This window comes from Chamaea fasciata, unplaced genomic scaffold (genome assembly GCF_029207755.1).
Source record: "Chamaea fasciata isolate MVZ Bird 193981 ecotype frontalis unplaced genomic scaffold, bChaFas1.0.hap1 SCAF_1, whole genome shotgun sequence".
In the NCBI taxonomy this organism is placed as follows: domain Eukaryota; kingdom Metazoa; phylum Chordata; class Aves; order Passeriformes; family Sylviidae; genus Chamaea; species Chamaea fasciata.
In genome coordinates this window covers 79,347,614-79,366,953 of record NW_027094086.1, presented here as the reverse complement: position 1 = coordinate 79,366,953, position 19,340 = coordinate 79,347,614, and the positions used below count along the sequence as shown (strand labels likewise).

General features: G+C 38.3%; 1 long non-coding RNA gene across 2 annotated transcripts in view; it reads left to right on the top strand.

The window, feature by feature from the left end:
• The first annotated feature begins 4,297 nt into the window (after nucleotides 1-4,297).
• The window catches only part of LOC136302678 (uncharacterized), a 40,961-nt gene continuing 25,918 nt past the window's right edge, over nucleotides 4,298-19,340 (top strand). For both annotated transcript variants that reach the window (XR_010724111.1, XR_010724110.1), the window contains exons 1-2: nucleotides 4,298-4,373; nucleotides 7,670-7,739. This is a non-coding gene — a long non-coding RNA (uncharacterized lncRNA). The remainder of the gene's footprint in view (nucleotides 4,374-7,669; nucleotides 7,740-19,340) is intronic.

Genomic DNA, 19,340 nt, shown 5'->3' with positions numbered 1-19,340 from the left:
TAAATTCTTGTATCAGCTAGTGTTTGGTTATTGAATAAGGGAAGGAAACATTTAGCATATGGGTTATGTGATCTTTGCAGAGGTAACTCGGACTTGGTTTTGAGAGTTGCCTTCACTCCAGCTGCAACTGACATGGTAAAACTTTTGGCTTAGCTGTGTAAAACACAAGTGATGCAAAAATCACTACCAACAAATAGATGCCAAACGAGTCTCCAAACAACAGCTACTTTCAAGGAACTTCCTCCTATTTTTGTTGTTGCATGGATACCTTTTCAGTCAGTTCAGATCACCTGTCCCAGTTCTATCTCTCCAAATCTCTTGCCCACCCGCATCCTACTAACTGAGGAGACAGAGGGAGAAACAGAGAAGGCATTGATGCTGTGCAAGCCTTATTCAGCAATAATCAAGATATTGGGGTGTTATCAACATTCTTTTGTTCACCTGCCTAAAATACAGGAGAGTACACGCTGCTGCAAAGAAAATTAACTCCTCAGAAGTTCTCAGTACAAATACCTGTGTTTGGTATAGCAGAGAACTGCATAAACATGTAGAAAAGAGTTCTCAACATCTAAGAGGAAAGTATCTAGACTGTACTATGAGTCCTCAAAACTCTCAGCAATAAACATGTACTTACATCTCATTTATTTTGTCAGAATATAATGATCCAGTTCAATACCTCTTTATTTATTTGGAAAAACAACATTTTGCCTGAGAAAAAATGATTTGTGCTACAGTCTTCCAAAGTTTTTGTCTTTTTTTCAAACATCATAATCTATTGTATGGAGATATATTTTTTTTTTTTTTTTTCCTCACACTCTTTGCTTTTTTCTGGTCTCCATGAGAAGTACAAACACCTCAGTATAGTATTATTTTGCAAGAGAACAGTTTGAATTAGAAGGATGGATCCCAGGGACCTACTGTTGTTCTAGAAAGAAGACATTTAAACTAGAGGGTAACCATCAAAATACATTATTTTCTATACCCAAAAATAGACTTAAAATACATATTCCAGAAAAAGGTATCATAAATATGCTATATATTACTAATTTTTATTCCTAATGATATTAATATTCTCATTTATATTTATAACTGTAAAAAAGGAACCATCTGTCTCACTAGCTGTAGGAGACCAGATTAGAGTAGCCATAATATGATTCATTTTCAATACAAATCACTGCTGGTTAATTATAATGTGAAGTCTCTACTGGAAATGAAGCAATTATTTCAATGGCACTTACAATGCTAGCCAGCCTGACAAATTCAATTTTTTATTTTTCTTTTTTTGTAAGTGAACTATGAACTTAAAACAAACTCTCCTCATTAAACTATGGAGAAAAAACAAACTCACAATTCCTCACCAATTCTGCTTCTCATAAACCAAGCTGGTTTTTATGACAGTTGCTCAAAAATAGTGCAGACCGTCTACGTTCTTAAAGAAAAATCTTTACAGATAAATCCCAAATCTAGTTGTCCATTGTGATTCTGCATACATTTCTTCTTGTTAATAAATGTTAACATAGGTGCCCTACACAATAAACCCTGCATTATAATAATGCAATTTCAGAATTTTGTTCCTAGTTCCTCTTATCTGTCACTACAGTTTTCCCACTTTTCAGATTTTTGACAGTTGGAAACTCAGATTATGTGCCTGGCCCACGCCTACAACACAAAATTAATTTTTGTCTGCATTTGACTTCTCTGCAGGTGAAAGAAAAGGTGTGACTTCAAACCAGAAGAGTTCAACAGATTCAGAACACAACAGTGAAGTGTTCTTACTTCAATTTTAACCTGGTTCAAGCCAGCATAATATTTATGAACCACAGCCAGAATGATTTAAACTATGTATTAACTAAAGAGTGTCTACTCTGATTGAAAATACAGGTAGTGACCACATTTCTTGTCTGTTTTCAAGACTGAGATTAATAAATAGAACAACATTATTAAAGAAACTAGGAGGATAGTTGCATGTCTCTTTATGTGCTTTATGTAGTTGCAAAGAAAAGTGCTGGAATAGTGAAAAGAGAAAGGGAAAGGGAAAGGGAAAGGGAAAGGGAAAGGGAAAGGGAAAGGGAAAGGGAAAGGGAAAGGGAAAGGGAAAGAATGAAAGAAAATTTAGAGACAATTGTTCTTGTGGTGACATAAGCAAAAAAAGAAATGGAAGAAAAGAGCAGTTAGAAAACACTGAGTGTACAGTTCATACTATGAGTGAGACAACCAGGTCCAAGGATCAGGAAAATGAAAATGTCAGCTCAGGGGGGAATACAGAGGGTATTCTGTGTTCATTAATTTCAAGTCCAGTGCACTGCCATTGCTTTCTGAAGCTAAGACTTTTCCAAAGAGTATATAGCCTCCCTCATATATACAAAAGATGCAAGACACCTTCTCAAGAATTCTGCTCCCTCACCATAAAGAGATTCTTCTACATAGGGGCACAAAGCATCATGAAAAGATCTGGCATTTTCACTGCTTCATTGCTATTTAGTAGTGTTTAATATAGCCATATTATAGATATATATAATATATAGCTATATATATATAGCTATATATAATATAGCTACATATAGCACTATATAATATATATATTAGCTATATATTATATATAGCTACATATAGTATAATTATTATTAATATATGTAGCTATATATCGTACAGTTTAAAATTGTAAAACAGAGACAGAATACTCATTTATTATTCTTACTTTCTTGGAAAATTTTTCAGATATGTCTTTTTAATGTACATGTTGACTGCTTACCTCTTGATGTAAGCTAACATTTTATTTCTGTTGCAGTTCAGAGTTTCCCGCCTTAGAGCATGAACCAAGAATATGATTGTGCTAATTTGTGCTAATTTCACTTTTACTTTAATCATGAGGGAAAGACCATGGATGTTGTCCATCTGGACCTTGTCAAAGCCTTTGACATTGTTGCCCACAGTGATTCCTTGGAGACATCCATGGTTTGGACAGGTGAGGTGTTCACTGAGTAGAACCTGAGCCGCCCTTTCTCCAGGCTGAACTAAACAAGCTCCTTCATCAACTTCTCATAGGAACCTCTAGAGGTTTGCTGCCCTTCTCTGGACATGATCCAGAACCTCAGTGTATTTCTTATAGTGACTGAGGCCCATTGATCCAATTTGTCCATAATCCTCTGCAGAACCTTCCTACCCTCCAACTGATCAGCACTCCTGCCCAGTTTGGTGCAATCTGCAAACGGACTGAAAGTGCACCCAATCCCCTTGGACCAGATCATTGATAAAGATATTAAGCAGAACTGGCCACAATGCCAAGCTGTGATGAACACTACTTATGACCCGCTGCCAACTGAATTTCTGTCATTCACCACAACCCTTTTTGCCTGGCCATCCAGTCAGATTTTTACACAGAAAAATCTCTCTGGACATCCATTGTAGCAGTTCTGCTGATCCCCACCTTAGTTCTGTGAGAATAAAAAACTTCATATATGCTTATTATGCTCAGGATGGCGTCCCAGTATAACCCACCACACCTTCCCATTCACAGAAAACAGTTCCAAAAGGGTGCCTTCTGTAGGTGACTAACTCACCACCTGTGTTGGGATCTTATTTTCCATACTCTTCAGGACCGTCTTAGACTGTTTCCTCTCTGATTTATTGTATTTCAATACTGCGTTAGGAAGGCATTTTTCTTTTGAAAAAAAAAATAGAAACAAACCCACAAACAAACAAAAACCAACCAAACAAACAAACAAAAAAACCCAAACAAAAACATATTGTAGAGATTTTTATAGAATTTGTTATACATGTTATGTATATCTATGTTTAATGTCTATAAAAAGATGTGTGTACATTTATGTACACACCCTGTTTCAAATTCCTTTTTAGATGCATCAACTCAAAAGTCATTCATGAAATACCAGTTGATAATACAAGAGATTCATTCACTTAAAGATATTTGGATCCTTACTACCTTTAAACCACTGCAGTACTGTTCAGCAGATATATAAAGTCAGGATGAACTAGTAGATGAAATAATTTATCACCCAAAGTGGCGCTTGCTTTCTGAAAATCATCTTTTCTTCAGCTCTCCCCACAAACATGGGACTGACTGTTGTTTAATCTCCCTCATATAAGGCCTGACAATACAGGAAACATGTAGGGCAATGTTTACCATTGCTCCTTCTTTAAATGGCCAAATGAAAGAAGATTGAAAAGAGCATTTATTGCTGTATTTTCTTAAATGGCTGAATCAGTTCTCTCATTCTAATTAAGCCACTGAATTTCTGGACAAAGCGTACTCTGTCCTGCTTCATTTGTTCCCTACTGGCATTCCAACTCAGCAAAACACTTTGCTCTGGAATTATATTCACTGAAAACTATCATGCCTTGCTGGATCAAAGGTACTAAATCTTGTTTGAAATTTATTGAATCAATTTGTACTCTGAAAGAGGTTTGGCTTCCCCAAATATTCTATGCCATATCAGAACCCCTTTTTAAATTTTCTCTTTACTATGCTCTTTCTAATCTTACTCCTTTTATACCTCATAAATTTCCTGACCTCTACTGCTTCATTTAACATCAGGCAGTGTAGTGTTTAGTACACACAGTACAGTCTAGGCTTTTTTATTTGTATTTACAAAGGAGTTAAAGGGAGTTAAAGGAGTAAAGTTAAAGCTTTGTGAGGACATAAAAATTTATTTTCTCTCTTATCATCTTGCCCTCTTCTGCTCATGCTTTAAGAAATGTTTGTTGGGGTTTTTTTTTAATGCTTTTTTCCCTCCTGAAGGAGGACACTTACTAACCAAAATGTTTTGAAAGTTTTGTGAAATTAGTGTGATTGTTAAATTAGTCATTATTATGTCTTTAGATTATTATTGCTGTGGTACTATGTTTCACATCAAAGTCCTATTATTTCAATTATATGTTTGTTTACCACAGTGAAATCACTCATACTGATACGTTTTCACATTCTTTTCCTGCTTTAATAGAATCAGAAAAAATCTTCAGATTCTGAGAAATATAAAATATTTGATGTCAGCTTTCACACCTGAACATCTGTGATGTGAATGGTGGCAAACCAAATGGCAAAACAAAACAAAACAAAACAAAACAGAAAAACACAGCATCTAACCTAGTTTATAATGCCAAATAAATCACCATCATAAAGCAGATAATAACATTTTCCTCCCTAAAACTGCATGTTTTTTCTCTCTCAGAATCCTGACAACCACCATAAAGGGAAAGTTAAGCTGAGCTCTGGAGTGCAGTTCAGAGTTCTGTGATTCTGTGCAAAGTGAACAGCAAAAATACAGCCTAGACTTGATGTTTTTTCCAGTTGTTTGGCTCATATTCTCTGTGATATCAATTTGAAATCTAAGCAGTCATCTGGTCATGAGTCTTTAGCACATACTACAGTTAACATGAGATGTTCATATATATGTGTATAAAAGAATAACATAGATGTTTTCATGTTTCAGAAACAAAAAGTTCATGTTCACAAGAACAGAAAGATGAACAAGTCAATACAATGTTTTTCATTAGTTTGGTGAAAGGAATACTGTCCACCAGCTAAACCTGAAAAGGAGAAGCTGATGTTAAAGTGCAGTATGTTATCTGTTACCTGAGTTATCTAGGTACAACTCATGTAAAATTATTTCAGACCAGTCTCATATGCATCTAGGAAGAAATTATTAAACTGCCCTGTGACATTACCCAAACACAAAATATCTCCCCCTAAAACTCTGCAACTTCCAGGAGCCTAAGTTGAAGGTAGAATCAACTCAAAATAACATTTGTAGGGAACTTTGCAAAACCCTCGTATGACATTTTTATATCGCAAAGGTTTCTTTTATTGTAATGCTTGTTTACAACTGTGGAGTTTTCTGCACAAAAATCCACTTGCAATAAAAGTATGTAATAAGACTAACAGGTATTTCATTTGTACCATCACTAGACACTCCAAAATTTATATTGTCACATGCCAAAAAGTATAATTAGGACACATAACAAACTGCAGCAGGTACAATTTAAAAACTGCATGCTTACTGACTGTATCAAAAAATTATGTCATTGGGCTCATTCTCTCACTTCTACTATTTAGCATTAAAAGTAGATTTGCTAGAAAGAAAGATAAAGTGATACAATTTAGGCAAGTCAAAACTCAGGGACAAAGTATTAAACAGTCTAAATTCTAGTGATACTGCAGCATATTAAACTAATTGCAGTGAGCTAAAATATGGACAAAAATTAAAATCAGTCTCAGTGTGGGGAGGAATATAAAATTAATAGCAGCAACAACAAGAACAACAGAAAAACAACCCTCCATGAATCCCTAGTTGAATCACTTCTTTCAAAAGCTAAGCCAAAAAAAAAACCAACAAAAAAACCAAAAAACCCACACAAAAACACAAAAACCCAAACTTAGACCTGATTTGTATATTTTAGCAGTAATCTGCAAGCTAATGGAGTTGTCACAAGGCTGTTATATTTATTTCTCCAAATGACTGTAATCATAAAATACTAGTAGATTGAAGACCAAGAACTGAACATAAAAAAAAGTCTTATTGCCTTCTCACCATGTGCACACAAATGCTAAATACCACTAGGACTCCATGGAGACATCTAAAAATTGTACAAAGAAGGTACCTAAATATTTTTATTTTCAAATAATAATACAAAGTTGATATTTCAGAAATCTTGATATTCATTTGGATGCTGACCAAGTTTTTTACCTTTCAAATTACTGGGAATATATACAGGAAATATTTTCGATATCTGAGGAATTAAACAAACACATTTGGCAGAGCAAGTATACAATCCAGGTAATAAAGAACTTTTTGAATGGGATGACAGAAAGAAATATTTGTCTAATTAACTCAGGCCAAGAAAATATGTGGCATTTAAGAATCAAAATAATCTTTCTGAAAGAGGAAATATTTAGATTTACAGTAGGTGAAAATGAACCACATAAACTAGTGGTAAAAGCTTAAACAACCACATGAGTTTCCTAAGAAATTTTTGTTCTTACATAAAGCAAAAGGGATAGTTTTTATATTGTCTTTTTGACACATTGAAACATCTGATTTTTTTTTCATTTGAGCTTCATGAAAGGAAAATATTTGTCTCATTGAACAAACATGGCATTAATAAATTTTAGATAACTGAGTGATCACTGTAATCTTCATTTTAATTCCAGATTTCTAAAATAGAAATTATTAGCCAAAGCAACAATAGAATTCAACAAAAATGCAGAATCCTATATTATCTAATCTTACACAAATTAGGACTGTAGTCTGTGACTTTCAGTCTGCAAATCCTTGAAGTCTTAGCTGTGTTACAGCTTGGAAATCATATCTAATGAGTGTAACACATTTTGTAGCTATTAAAGTAACTGCATCTTCAGCTGCTTTCTGGTAAACCATCAAGAAAATGCTTCCATTTGATAATAGGCATATCATTTTATGGATATTATGATTTTGTATGAGATTTGAAACCACTCGAGATTGCTTGAGAAAAATAGTCTGTTATTAGAATTAACTGGATACAATCATGACAGTGTGGGAAGTTTTGCCAAATTCTACCCTTAGTTACCTCCATGTAAAGGTACAGTACTTTTGTCAAAGTGAATTTATTTTAGATTTACAATTCCAGAAAATAAACTGTGTTTGGTATAATGACAGAAGTTTTCTTCCAACAGGAAGAATTGAACATGAGAGACAGCAAACTGCTGAATCCAGTCCAGGCTATTCTGCTCTTGGATACACAAGGTATAGTTAATGGGTAGTCAATATTTTTTGCCATACATAAATTTAACTCTTAGAAAATTCAGCTTCAATCAAATTGCTGAACTGAGTTAAATTGATTACTTTGCACTTCTAAACACTCTTGATTCAGCAGATCCCATGTATAGTGAACCTGTAGTGAATTTTGAGCTTTATTTAAAATTGAACTTGAACTGTAGCACTAAAAAAAAAAAAATTAGCTTGATTTTGTGAATATTAACTTGATTTACAACATCAAAAGAGATGCCTTCAACTTATCCTCAAAAAAAATAATCTTTTCAACTACCTGATTTTCAGCCATGCACAAGTGACTTGGTTATTAAACAAATTTCACTTATCAATATGCAATATATAATACAAGTGGGGATACTTTGAAGAGAAGAAAAAGAATGTATTACGTTGGTGTCTTCTCAAATCTTGATTTTTTTGTGTCTCAGATATTTTAACACAATTTTCATCACTGGTTAACATCATTGCTGCCTCACAAAGGCCTTGTTGCGCCTTAAAATTGTCAATGTTGTATTTTACTTTAATCATGCTGGGAAAATTGTAACTACTGTAAAAGCACAATTAACATCAATATAAAAACTTATCATCTCATAGAGACTGAAAAAATGATTTTGGCAGCAGTAATACACCCTTTAAAAAGATATAACTATACTGGCAGCAAGGTATGATTTGGTTCATCCAGAAGCATGTTTTCAATTTATCATAACAGTGTTCATTAACTTTTGAGGGGCTACACACCCAGAATACTCAGCAGAATTTTAGTGTATTATGAATAGAAATTTTGACTTTAAACTGCCAGAAAATCCAGTTAAATATACAAACTTGGGGGTACAGTTTGGACAAATCTGTAAGGAATCATTAGTTTCCATGCTTTGTTCCTCATCTAGCATATATAAACTGTACTTTTTTTAGGCAGCTGTGGAATCTTAAATTGATTTCAAAATAAAAAAAAAAAAAAAAAATGCTTATACAGATCTAGGTCAAATTTACCCAAATCTCAAGAGTATTAAAAGGGAGGCTGTGATTATACTTTCCAGTCCTGATTAATTCATAGAGAAATTACTGTGCTATTACTGTAATTTAGAAACATATTGATAATCTTTATGAAACAATTTTTGGAAAACCCTCAGAAGTCTATGCTGTAATGGTGAATAATAATAATAATAAAAAAAAATTCTTGCACTGTAATTTGAAAACTGCTATTTCCTTTCTGTATCTTCTGTCTTTGGATATATCACTATACATGACAACAGATACTTTCAGCAAAGTAAAAGTAACTGATGAGATAGGCAAGAAACAGTGCTCTGAGACAGACCAGGGGAATTTTTTTTTTAGCATATGGAGGTCAATGAACCTCTTGTTAAAAGTAGATTTTCTCTAACTTCTTACTTCTTTTGTCAGGATGTACCAGTATGCCTTTATTTCTTTTGTGGGAAATATCTTGACCCATAAAAAGTAAGGCATGGTTCTACGGATAAGCAAGGCAGCTTTTAAAATACTATATTAGTATTGAAACACAGATTTTCTGACAGCTTGATACCATAAGGATTAAAATGACAGAATCTTTTATCATAGTAGAACTCATTGGTTAGAAGAGAGATGAATTTTAATACAACACGGGAGCAACAAAATCATATACAAATACTAGCTTGACATTTGTTCTCAGCAAAAAAGATGGTATGTTTCTCAAATGCAAAATACAACACACTTCAACACATAAATACACTAGTGAAAAATAACAGTACCCATCATGTTAACTGAGAAGCAAAACCAAGCAGTGTGTATTACATTGACACTGGAACTCTTCTTGCTTCTGCACCAAAGAAAGTCTGACAGCATTAAGATTTTTTAAACCAATGTGTTTGAGTCCAAGTAAACCACAATTTTATCTCCGTGATAGCTTATGCAGAAAATTATTACAATGAACTCTCTTTTCCAATTTTTGATCATTTTTGGCTTTTTACCACATTTCTGTTCTTTTTTTTTTTTTTTCCTTGAGATTGATTTTGATTATTTCTTCAAAGATTAAAAATGTGCTTTACATAAACTAAAAGTCTGAGCAGAATGTGGTGGCAGAAATTTTTATGCCCAAACAGTGTATTCTCCATTAAGTTATCAACCCTGGCACTTGTAAGCACTGAAAAAACAACAGACGAGAATGCTGTCCTTTTTCCTGGAGAGTAAAAATACTGATTTCTTGGAAATTTGGTCATGTTGGTAAGAAGTCTTTAACTATCTTGCACTCCCTTGCTTCAGCACTGGCACCTCACAGCATTCCTACAGGTTCTGCAGTGCCAAATCCTGCCACATCTAATAAAAAGAAACAAAAGAAGAGCAAGCAATGTTCTGAGCTTTCTAATCCAGATCAGACAGTGGCTAGAACCACTTTAATCTCCCAACTTCATTTGAAACATTCTGAACAAACACTATGGAAATGGTCATGAAGTCAGACAAAACAGCTATTTTCCCAGGTTTTATCTTTTTTTTCCCTTCTTCTTTCGAGTTAACTTTGGTGTTGCTATTCATCTGAATAATATATGATAGCCCATCAGAAAGTAGTAAGATTTTACATTCTAAAACATAAAATAATCTGACATTTCAGATAAAATTTAAATAAAAACTATTTTCAATTTTTGGGATAGGAAAATTCTAGAAAATTATACATCTTTGTTTTTTGTTTCTTTATTTGATTTTTTCACAGATACTCACAGTTAAGCAGACTTCTCCATTTTATTAACTATTCAATTCTGGGCAGTGCAAACAGTAACTTACTTGAGTGTTCCTATTTTCAGTTCTTACTGCATTATTGATGAGTGACACACATTGTTTGACTGCTTCTTAGTGCACACTCATTTGCTAGCACTGGAAAACAGCAAAATGGTGTTTAAAGCTTTTGTAGCAAGAATGTTCACTAATAAATGGTCTAAGACTTGGAAATAATTTTCAATTTAAATACTGTATAATTCCACAAAGCTATGGCATTTGGCTGGCTGAGACATACAATATATCAGTTCCTTGTTGATGTTTATGTGCTCTGGCCCTGATGATCTCAGAATTCAATCGCTGTTATGGGAGCGTTTTATTTCTACATGTATGACTCTCAGCCAAATGCTGTAGATGCATTAAGCTGATAGATTAAGAAGAATTGTGTCATTCTATTTGTTTAGGAAATATATAAAAAAATATGGGATTAGACATTACTCAATGGTGAAGTGCATACTGTGTTTGCTAGCCCTTGAAAAACAAGGCAAGTGGTATCTTAGACCTGGAAAGGAAAAGGGAAAAAATGTTCTTCATGGATTCTCAAAGCCGTGTTTGTCCTTCCAAAGGAACAGATAGGCGAGGGGTCAGACTCTTTAGGTTGGGCAGTGCCCTCCAGGCTTTGGGAAGATGAGAAGCTGATACATGTGTGCTACAGGGAGGTCATAAGAACCACTGAAGAAATATGTTCTAGTTTTTAAAAACTGAGAAAGCAGGAAGATGGCAGCCCCTGAAATCTTATTTGAGATGCAAGGAGTGGCAATCTGTGTACTGTTTTTCAGTGAAACTCAACCGTACCCTAAGACATAAGTAACTCCTGCTCAAAAATCCAAAGGGCTCAATGGGACTCAAAGGTATTTTATAGAAATTAATTAGAAATGCATTAAAACACTCAAAATTATATTTTTTTAATAGAAAATTTCTTCAAAATGTAAATCTGACATGTTTTATACCAAATGTTGAACTAGAATACATTATATGAATTTTTGGTAAATTTTTTGTATATTTTAAATTATCTTTGTTATAGAAAATATCCTATATGTCTGTATTGTTTGTTCTGAGTTTCTTCAAGTACTTATGTAGTAGTTTGAAGGCAAAACAAAGGAGAGGCTCTAAGTCAGAGATACAATTTAATAGAAAAAAAAAAAAAGGAAAGAAAGTAAACTAGAATAGATGCAATAATAGAAAAGACCACTGACAGAGTCAGAATACGACTTGAGCGTAGTGATGGAAGCAGTCCAGATGAGGTGGTCTTCCTGAAGCAGTGATCCTGTAGAAAAGGTCTGGTAGCTCAGGTCCTCTGGGAATCCAGTGGGTAAGCGCCCCTCTGGTGTTCAGAGCCTTAGCTTATATTTAGGCTGGAATGCTTGGTTCCTCCCTCTGGGCAGAGCATCTCACAATGAGATGGTGAGCCATGTGATAAGGCCTGATGGGCCCATTAACAGGAGATAATCCAGGAGGGGGTTATCTGTGAGCTGTGTAGCAAAGGTGCTGATGGCCCATTAACAGAAGATAAGCCAGAGTGGAGGAGTCAGGGAGCACTGCCTCACCTGGTGTCAACAGTTCATGAAGATGGTGATAGAATATACTTCAACCCAGGACATTATCCACCCCTTATTCTATTACCATCTACATCATCTCAAATCAATACTTTCTTTAAACTACACACACACACACATGTATATATAATGAAATCCTACACACAGTTCTCACTTAAAATAAGGTCTCCTTGTGGTACACAGTGGGTTTTTCTATCTTTTTGCATCACCCACCAAGTGTAACCAGGTCCTTGAGCAAAGACAACCTCACGGATGGGTTTGCCCTTGCCTGAGGTGGGATTAATCCAAACAGTCTTTCCTAACATACCTCTCATGTGTACCACAGGGACCCTATCTCTATCCACTGTGTGCAAGGATTCAGACTGGGCAGGACCAGCTCGATTGATGGACCCTCGGGTACTGACCATTTAGGTGGCCTTTGCTAAGTTCAGTTTCCAATTTTTGAAGGTCCCTCCACCAAGTGCCTTAAGGGTAGTTTTAAGCAGTCCATTGCAGCATTCCACTTTCCCGGCAGCTGGTGCATGGTATGGGATATGGTATATCCATTCGATTCCGTGTTCTCTGGCCCAAGTGCTTATGAGGCCATTCTTGAAATGAGTCCCGTTGTCTGACTCAATTTTCTCAGGGGTGCTATGTCTCCACAAGACCTGCTTTTCCAGGCCCAGGATGGTGTTCCAGGCAGTAGCATGAGGCACAGGGTAGGTCTTCAGCCATTCAGTGGTTGCTTCCACCATGGTGAGCACGTAGCACTTGCCTTGGCGAGTTTGGGGAAGGGTGATGTAGTCAATTTGCCAGGCTTCCCCGTACCTATACTTTGACCATTGTCCACTATACCACAGAGGCTTCACTCGCTTGGCCTGTTTGATTGCAGCACAGGTCTCGCAGTCATGGATAGCCTGGGAGATGCTGTCCATAGTAATGTCCACCCCTCGGTCACGAGCCTATCGATATGTTGCATCTCTCCCTTGATGACCAGAGGCATCATGAGCCTAACGAGCTAGGAATAATTCTCTTTTGTGTTGCCAGTCTAGATCAACCTGAGATACTTCCACCTTGGCAGCTCGATCCACCTGCTCATTGTTATGATGTTCTTCATTAGCCCGACTCTTGGGTACGTGCGCATCCATGTGTCAAACCTTCACGGTCAGCCTTTCTACTCGGGTGGCGATGTTCTGCCAAATCTCCGCAGCCCAGATGGGTTTCCCTTTGTGCTGCCAGTTGGCCTTTCTCCAGCGGTCCAGCCATCTCCACAGAGCATTAGCTACTATCCATGAGTCAGTGTAGAGATAGAGCCTTGGCCACTTCTCTCGTTCAGCAATATCCAAAGCCAGCTGGACAGCTTTAAGCTCTGCGACTTGACTCAATCCACCTTCTCCCTCGGTAGCTTGTGCAACTCGTCGTGTGGGGCTCCATACAGCAGCTTTCCATTTCTGGTTAGCACCTACAATTCGGCAGGAACTGTCGGTGAAAAGGGCATATCGTCTCTCACTCTCCAGTAGCTCGTTATATGATGGGGCTTCCCCGGCCCGTGTCACTTGCTCCTCCTCTTCTTCAGAGGATAATCAAAAGGTCTCACTTTCAGGCCAGTTTGTTATAATTTCTAGAATCCCAGGGCAATTCAGGTTTCCAATACGGGCGCGCTGCGTGATCAGGGCGATCTATTTGCTCTACGTGGTGTCGGTGGCGTGATGTGTGTTAGGAACCTTTCCTTTGAACATCTACCCCAGCACCGGTAGTCGAGGTGCCAGAAGCAGCTGTGCTTCAGTACCAATCACCTCTGAGGCAGCTTGGACTCCTTCATAGGCGGCTAAGATTTCCTTCTCTGTGGGAGTGTAGTTGGCTTCAGATCCTCTGTAGCTTCGCCTCCAGAATCCCAGTGGTCGTCCCCGAGTCTCACCCGGCACCTTCTGCCAAAGGCTCCATGACAGACTGTGGCTCCCGGCTGCAGAGTAAAGCACATTCTTCACCTCTGATCCTGTCTTGACTGGGCCAAGGGCTACTGCATGAGCAATTTCCTGCTTGATCTGGGCAAAAGCTTGCTGCTGTTCTGGGCCCCAGTGGAAATCGTTCTTCTTGCGGGTAACCAGGTAGAGAGGGCTCACGATTTGGCTATACTTGGGAATGTGCATCCTCCAGAAGCCTATGGCACTTAGGAAAGCTTGTGTTTCCTTTTTGTTGGTCGGTGGAGAAATTGCAGTGATCTTATTGATGACTTCAGTGGGAATCTGATGCCGTCCATCTTGCCACTTCACTCCCAAAAACTGGATCTCTCGAGCAGGTCCCTTGACTTTGCTCCTCTTGATGGCGAAGCCGGCCTTCAGGAGAATCTGAACGATCTTCTCTCCCTTCTCAAAGACTTCTGTTGCGGTGTTTCCTCACACGATAATGTCGTCAATGTATTGCAGGTGTTCTGGAGCTTCACCTTTTTCCAGTGCAGCCTGGATCAGTCCATGGCAAATGGTGGGACTGTGCTTCCACCCCTGGGGCAGTCGGTTCCAGGTGTACTGCACGCCCCTCCAGGTGAAGGCAAACTGAGGCCTGCATTCTGCTGCCAGAGGAATGGAGAAAAAGGCATTTGCAATATCAATGGTCGCATACCATTTTGCTGCCTTGGATTCCAGCTCATGCTGAAGCTCCAACATGTCTGGTACGGCAGCGCTCAGTGGTGGTGTGACTTCATTCAGGCTACGGTAATTCACTGTCAGTCTCCATTCTCCACTGGACTTACGCACGGGCCATATAGGGCTATTAAAGGGTGAACGAGCCTTGCTTACCACCCCTTGGCTCTCCAGCTCACAAATCATCTTATGGATGGGGACCACAGAGTCTCTGTCGGTGCGATATTGCCGACGGTGCACTGTTGCTCGGGCGATCGGCACTTGTTGTTCTTCAACTTTCAGTAGTCCCACAGCAGAAGGGTCGTCTGAGAGTCTAGTCAAGGTACTCAGTTGTCTGATGCCTTCTGTCTCTAGAGCAGCTATGCCAAAAACCCAGCGGTATCCTCTTGGGTCTTTGAAATACCCATTTCTGAGATAGTCTATGCCCAAAATGCATGGGGCCTCTGGACCAGTCACAATGGGGTGTTTCTGCCATTCTTTCCCAGTTAGACTTACTTTAGCTTCCAGCACAGTCAGCTCCTGGGATCCTCCTGTCACCCCAGAAATGGAAATGGGTTCTGCTCCCACATACCTTGATGGCATCAGAGTACACTGAGCACCGGTATCAACCAGAGCCATATATCTTTGTGGGTCAGATGTTCCAGGCCATCGAATTTACACAGTCTAGTAGATCTGATTGTCTCTTTCCTCTACCTGGCTAGAGGCAGGGCCCCCCTATTCTTGGTCATGGCATACATTGCTCTCTTCTTGTAAATATGTTTCTGAGGTTCCTTCAAGAGGATCAGTCATATCATCATTCCTGTACTGTCTGGAGTTCTGTGCACGAGATACCGGAGCAACATTGATTCTAGATGAGGTCTTTGTGGTAGGTGTTTCTCTTTTCAGTTCACATACCCGGGCTGCTAAGGAGGAGGTGGGTTTTCCATCCCACTTCCTCATGTCTTCTCCATGCTCCCGAAGAAAAGACCAGAGGTTACCTCGTGGTGTGTATCCTCTCTCCCTGGCTGGGGAGCGCCTGCTCCTAATGGCAGAGACTCTCATCGGCTCCGGTTGGATATGGTAAATTTCTTCTTTAAGTTCTTTTTTCAGTTTCTGATGGCCTTTTTCAATCAAGTTCCGGACTTGCTCAGCCAGTCTTGTTTCCACAGACGAGACATGGGTACGAACTGGAGCAGTGACAGTGTCCTCGTAAATTCTTAGTTTATTAGCCAAGACACCTACCCTGTCCTCACCTTCCCTCCATTGCAGTGTTGCCAGGTAATGTGAGTACATCTCGGGTCCAAGCCGTGCAAATCTCAACCACATCCGTGATGTGCACTGGACACCATCTGGGTTTTTAGGAAATCTCTCATCTTTTGAAAAAATGATCTCTAACACAGCTAATTCCTTCAGGCATCGGATACCTTGTTCTATTGTGTTCCATTTTAGTTGGTGCACTTGGAGGTCTTCTTTACAAAGGTATCTATCCTTCACACTTGTTAGCAGTCGCTGCCAGAGGCTGAGAGGTTCTTGGCTTTTCCCAATCCCCTGGTCAATGACCACATCCCGGGGCAACGATCCCAGTTGCCTGGCCTCACTTCCATCCAGAATGGTGTTATTGGCTGCAGCGTCCCAGACGTGGAGCAGCCAGGTCAGGATGGACTCGTTGGTCTGGCGGGTGAATTCCCTTCGCAGGTCACGCAGCTCACCCAGAGATAGAGAGCGAGTGATGATTTCTGGCTCTGTCTCTTCTGCTGGGTGTGAAGGTCCTGCTGCACTCTCATCAGTCACTATGCGGACTGATTTGGTCCTCGATTTCTTCTTCTGAACGGGGGCAACTGCTACTGGTTTAGGCTGTTCCGGTTCAGTGATGGTTTGTGTGGAGACGCTGATGGCACTCTTAGTCCTTTTCTCCTCTGTGACAGTCTGCATAGATGTGGACACTGCTGCCTCACTTTTGGCTTCTTTCTCCTCTGTGAGGGTCTGTGTAGATGAGGACACTGTTGCCTTGCCTTTGGTACCTTTCGTCTCTGTGACACTCTGTGTAGACACTGATACTGTTGCTCTGCTTCTTTTTCCCTCTTCTTCCAGAACACACTGTATCACACTAGGTAGTGTAAGCATGGTGCGGGCCGTGCAGAGAAGACAAAGGAGGACTAACAACAACATCATGCTGTCCTTGGCATTCAGAGGGTATTCCATATTTTCAAAAACTGCTGTGTCATGCCTGAAAAGCTGGAAAAAATCATTCTTCACCCCTCCCCACAGGGGCTGGGTGAGATTGTTGAGGCCCCAGATGTAGCATCCTAGACCAGAACAAGAAAACAAAAGTGGTTGTATATTCTGAATAATGTTCATTGCCTCAGAGTTTATCAAGCAATGGACATAATAGACCAATAAAGCAATTTTAGTACTATACCCTGGTCTACGCAGGAGCATTAAGACTGGCAGATAGTACCCCAGTTGTGGAAAAATATAGAGAGATAGATACAAGGCACATGTAAGCATGTTGAGCATCATAGCGAACAGGTGTCTTCTTCAATACAAAATTGTAATTCTGACTTTTCTCAGTGCCTTGTGCCCCACTTGGGTGCCAAAAATGTAGTAGTTTGAAGGCAAAACAAAGGAGAGGCTCTAAGTCAGAGATACAATTTAATAGAAAAAAAAAAAAAAAGGAAAGAAAGTAAACTAGAATAGATGCAATAATAGAAAAGACCACTGACAGAGTCAGAATACAACTTGAGCGTAGTGATGGAAGCAGTCCAGATGAGGTGGTCTTCCTGAAGCAGTGATCCTGTAGAAAAGGTCTGATAGCTCGGGTCCTCTGGGAATCCAGTGGGTAAGCATCTCTCTGGTGTTCAGAGTCTCAGCTTATATCCAGGCTGGAATGCTTGGTTCCTCCCTCTGGGCAGAGCATCTCACAATGGGATGGTGAGTCATGTGATAAGGCCTGATGGGCCCATTAACAGGAGGTAGTCCAGGAGGGGGTTATCTGTGAGCTGTGTAGCAAAGGTGCTGATGGCCCATTAACAGAATATAAGCCAGAGTGGAGGAGACAGGGAGCACTGCCTCACCTGGTTTCAACAGTTCATGAAGATGGTGATAGAATATACTTCAACCCAGGACAACTTATCAAAGCTTTTTGATGAACTTCTTTTTCCTAATGCAAGTTTCAACTACTTATAACATTGATATTATGTTTATCCATTAAAACAATTATACCTTAAAAATGCCAAAGTTATTTTTCTGTTGCCAAAAAATATTAAAGTAGGAGTGAATCTAAGGAGTCTTTACTCTGACATATTTTCAATAGTTTCTCTGTTTGAACAGTTTCTCTGATGTTATTTTATGTCTAAAAAAACATATATGATCAGTCTTATAGTCTTTCCTTTATAATCTTTTACTACTGGTTTTCTATTCCCTGTTGTTTCATCATCAGTTGCTAACACAGGAGGCATTCCCCATCTGTAATACACTTGGCATAATGATTTCATATTCTTTGTGAGATGCCAAGAGTTCATCTCATAGTTCCTTGGAATTTTGAAAGTAACCATATTGCTCTCATGTGACCAAAAATGTCAATATATAAAAGGGATCTTTTCTGCTCATGTAAGGTGTAATGAAAGCAAAGTATTCAGCCTGAAAACACTCAGGAAAAAAAAAAACAACAAACCTTATGATCCACAGTATGCCTTGTGCTTATAATTTTTATGGCAGAACTGATTTGTTATGAGACTTTTTACATCTGTAAAATAGAAACTTATTTCTCACAAGGCATCTATTTCTCTATCTCATTTGTTAAAATATGCTAAGCTCCCAATAAATCAGACAGACAACTGATTTCATGGGTTAGTGAGGGTGAAAATGGCAATTTTAACACTTTATTGTAAATTAATGATGAAAATCTCCTAACACAAAAAAACCCTTCATATACTAAAAGCTCCTCAATATCTACTGAAAGCAAATTTATAATGAATATTAGGAATAGTAATGAAATTCTGCCTAAGAACAATATTGACATTTCTGTTTTAAAATGTAATGGCAATTCAAGATAACCTTCAAGCAATCTTTATATAAACTGGAAATACATGCATGAAGGTCTGCTTCTGTATTTGATGTAAGAGCATTACCATATTAAATCAGATACTATTGCCTCAGGAAAGAGCCTGTTAGTATTATCTATGACTTTTTAAACTAAGTGACAACCTGATTTACATGGTATACAGCTTTACAGGAATTCCAGTTTGGTTAGGACGTTATCCCATTTCCATTAAAGGCAACTTAATCCCTTATGGGAAGCTTAAAGGAATCTGGATGAAATGACAAGTACTAGGATAAATCTCCAAGGTAGAAAAGATCTTCATTCTGAACAAAGCTGGGAGATATCCTTAGCTCTCTGATGAAGTCTAAATGCATACTCAATTGTTGTCTGCATTTATTTGCGATAAGGTATTATGAATAATTTTTATATGTTCTTTAAGGATTAAATTATAAAAATACAAACTAAGAAGGAAATCTGTAACAATTTAAAATAAGAGATTACATAGAAATTAAGAAGAAAGAAAGAAGAGACACATTTTAAGAACTGAGTAGCTACCTTGGTTTTTTTATCCTCCTTAAGATGTCTTGTATTACATAAGATGCTCCACTCTGACTTCCTT